The sequence below is a fragment of the Colobus angolensis genome, unplaced genomic scaffold (assembly GCF_000951035.1).
Source record: "Colobus angolensis palliatus isolate OR3802 unplaced genomic scaffold, Cang.pa_1.0 Scaffold24, whole genome shotgun sequence".
Taxonomy (NCBI): Eukaryota; Metazoa; Chordata; class Mammalia; order Primates; family Cercopithecidae; genus Colobus; species Colobus angolensis.
This window is the reverse complement of record NW_012115599.1, coordinates 9,744,050-9,748,135: the sequence shown is the minus strand read 5'-3', so window position 1 is coordinate 9,748,135 and position 4,086 is coordinate 9,744,050. Positions and strand designations below refer to the sequence as shown.

The following is a 4,086-nucleotide window of genomic DNA, read 5'->3' as shown; positions in this document are numbered from 1 at the left end:
ATTATGTGGTAATTCTATTTTTAGTTTTTTGAGGAACCTCCATACTGTTTTCCAAGATGGCTGCACTAATTTACGATACACCAACAGTGTAGGATTCCCTTTTCTCTACGTCATCACCAGCCCTTGTTTTCTTTCATCTTTTTATAATAGCCAAGCTAAGAGTTATGAGGTGATATGTCATTGTGGTTTTAATTTGCATTTTTCTTGTGATTAAAAATGTTAAGCACTTTTCCGTATTTTTTTTTTTTTTTGGTCATTGTATGTCTTCTTTTGAGAAATGTCTATTTAAGTCCTTTGCCCATTTAAAAAATGGGTTATTTATTTTCTTGTTATTGAGTAGTTTGAGTTCCTTGTGTATTTTGGATGTTAGCCCCTTGTCCAATGTGTGATTTGCAAATCTTTTCTCCAAATCTGTGGGTTGTATCTTTAGTCTCTTGTTTCCTTCACTGTGCAGAGCTTTTTAGTTTGATGGAATCCCACTTGTCTATTTTTGTTTTAGTTGCCTGTGCTTGTGGGGCCATATTCAAGACATCACTTCCCAGAGCAACATCATGGAACTTGAGAAAAATAATCATTAATTCCATGGAAAATAAAAACTACTATAGGAAAGGAAACGTATTCTTAGTACACTACATGGCCCAGCAATCAAAGATGCTTACATAATCACAAATGACCTAATCAAATTAGGATATAACTATTTATATCCTAACAAATTAGGATATAATCAAATTAGGATGGAGTATGAGGGAGGATGAACGGCTGTGATAGGCCATGAGAATGAAAAAGAAAATCTCTTGCTTTCATAGTGCAATAGCAGCATGGTGTCAACCACCAAAACAAACTATAAACAGACAGGAAAAAATACAAATATGTTATTTAGAGACATAGCAATAAATCCCAAATAGTCAGCTAAAAAGAGCTGAAAGTTACTTCCGTGGGTAAGGGAACAAAGGATTGTCTTCTAGGACTATTTGTCTCTTCTAATGATGAACATATATAACTATAAAATATCAAATATAAAACATATATAACTAAAAAATATAAAAATAAAAGTGACTGACTAGTAATAACAAAAAGTAACTAGAAAGCCTATAAAAAGCCATTGAAGTGAAAAGCTCAAGAGATGGATTAAAATAAGAATAAACATAAGTCCCTATGGAGTTTTTTGGTTCAATAAGTAAAGTAGGGAAAATTAAAAGGAGATCATGTGGAGCAAGCATCTTGACCAGGAAACTGAGGCCTGCTGTGCAGAGTAGGGAAATTTCTAAACCAGTTACCACTGCCCAGCCCCCTCCTACAGTCTGGCTAAACTAGCAAGAGGAAGAGAGGAAGGGAGGAACCGAGGGCAGCCAGTAGTGCCACCTTCTCTCCACCTTTGGAGAGGGACTTGATTTCCAGCACCACCTCCCTGCCCTGCCCACACCAACAAAAACCATTAATGTTCCAAGCATTTTACATGTATCAATGTATTAGCATTTCATCCTCACAATCACAGTATAAGGTAAGTATTATTACTCTTATAATCAAAACTAAGGTCCACAGAATTAAGAAAGAAATTTGGGTTAGTTCTCTTTCCCATTTTGCAAGATGGCGGGTGAAAAAGTTGAGAAGCCAGATACTAAAGAGAAGAAACCTGAAGCCAAGAAGGCTGATGCTGGTGGCGAGGTGAAAAAGGCTAACCTCAAGGCTAAGAAGCCCAAGAAGGGGAAGCCCCATTGCAGCTGCAACCCTGTCCTTGTCAGAGGAATTGGCAGGTATTCCTGATCTATCATGTATTCCAGAAAGGCCATGTACAAGAGGAAGTACTCAGCCGCTAAATCCAAGGTTGAAAAGAAAAAGAAGGAGAAGGTTCTTGCAACTCTTACAAAACCAGTTGGTAGTGACAAGAACAGCAGTACCCAGGTGGTTAAACTTCGCAAAATGCCTAGATATTATCCTACTGAAGATGTGCCTTGAAAGCTGTTGAGCCACAGCAAAAAACCCTTCAGTCAGCACGTGAGAAAACTGTGAGCCAGCATTACCCCCAGGACCATTCTGATCATCCTCACTGGACGCCACAGGGGCAAGAGGGTGGTTTTCCTGAAGCAGCTGGCTAGTGGCTTGTTACTTGTGACTGGACCTCTGGTCCTCAATCAAGTTCCTCTATGAAGAACACACCAGAAATTTGTCATTGCCACCTCAACCAAAATCGGTATCAGCAATGTAAAAATCCCAAAACATCTTACTGATGCTTACTTCAAGAAGAAGCTGCAGAAGCCCAGACACCAGAAAGGTGAGATCTTTGACACAGAAAAAGAGAAATACGAGATTACAGAGCAGCGCAAGATTGATCAGAAAGCTGTGGACTCACAAATTTTACCAAAAATCAAAGCTGTTCCTCAGCTCCAGGGCTACTTGTGATCTGTGTTTGCCCTGATGAATGGAATTTATCCTCACAAATTGGTGTTCTAAATGTCTTAAGAACCTCATTAAATAGCTAACTACAAAAAAAAAAAAAGAAAGAAAGAAAGAAAGAAAAGAAAGAAATTTGGTTAAGGGCACCATGCTGGGAAGTGGAAGTTTTGGGATTTGAACCCAGGTGATCTGTCTTTGGAGTTCACATTCTCAACTATTGTGCTACAATGCATCTTGCTACACACACACACACACACACACACACACACACACCTTTGTGAAGTCTTTGGTAAAATAGCAAGGAGTTTATCTTTGAAAACAAGAATTCCTTCCATATCACAAATGAGAGTAAGCTGAAAGCAGAAGGAACTGAGGAATGCATAATTATCCATTCATTTCATTTATTCCCTACCTCATTTTCAAAAAAGGTATGAATCAGCTTCCAAAAATATCATATATAGTAAGTAAAAAAAAAATGAGGAAAAAATTTTAAAATAGACTAAAAGAAAGTGGATAAATAAATGTGCCAACTGAAAAATTCAAGAAGGTTGCTGTATCTGAAAATAAAACCTGTATATGAGCTTCCTGGCAGCCAAGATAAAGAAAGAAATGTAAGTAATTGCACAACTCTCATTATAAAATAGGAGATAGTTGTTGAACATTTATGTGATGTGCAAGTTAAGTACATGATAGAGGAGGAATAGCAGGCAGAGTATCATGTAATTAGTTATATATTGAGTTGCTGTGATTTTGGAGAAAGTTACCACTTTTCTTTCAATAATTAGGAAAATAAATTTGGAAAGTCTTCACATGACCCTTATGCTTGCCTTGAAGATACATGGACTGTTTTTAGGTTCACAACACTAAAATCACAACGCAGATTGCTGTCATGTCATTAGAGCCATCCTTACGATGAATCAAGCTAATGCCAGGTGAATAAGGAAATCAGCCAGCAGAGGTCTGGGGGGACATAAACCCAGACCTGGAAAAATGGAATGTAAATGTGTTTCCCATGCTCATGGGCTTGTTGGCCAACTCCACTTCCTCTGATGTGCAGAGGAATTGATCCTGCAGATTTTGTAAAGTGTGGTGTTCTTAAGTTGAACTGGGATGGAGGCCAGCGGTATACTGGCAGCCAAGCGTGCCGGACATCTGAGTTGAGAATAGAGTCCTTAAGGTGCTCATGGGTTCTTGGGTACTCTGGGAAGACAGCAACCACAGTCACAGTGATATTTAAGAGAATAGAAGATAGCCAAGCAACGAGCAGCTGAAGCATTAATATTTGTGTTTTTCCTCTGTCGTTGACCTGATAGTCCAAGTCTCCCAGACCATCAAGAAGACTTGGATATTAACAGGAATTCAAATAATCATTTGATATTACCAAGATGGTACCTGATGGGGCTGAGCCACTTTTAGCACAAATCATCACATTCTCCCCAATGGCCCACCCTGTCTCTCTCTGCCTCAGCCAAACTTTGTGAAGGGGGTTGTTGACACTTAATGACTGTACTTCTTTGTTTCTCATTTAATATTGCAGTGAAATTGCACTTGGCAGAGTAGCTAGTGACCTTCTTGTTCCCAAATGTGCACATCTCAGTTCTTGTCTTACTTGGTCTCTTTGCAGCAAAGGATTTACCTTTTCTCTGGAAACACTTGTTTCTCTTGGCTGCTACAACTCCAAAATTTCATCAT

The 4,086-nt window shown here is 38.7% G+C and overlaps 1 pseudogene; it reads left to right on the top strand.

Annotated features, from left to right (window-relative positions):
• Positions 1-1,587: 1,587 nt before the first annotated feature.
• LOC105514149 lies at positions 1,588-2,451 on the top strand (annotated as a pseudogene).
• Positions 2,452-4,086: the final 1,635 nt, after the last annotated feature.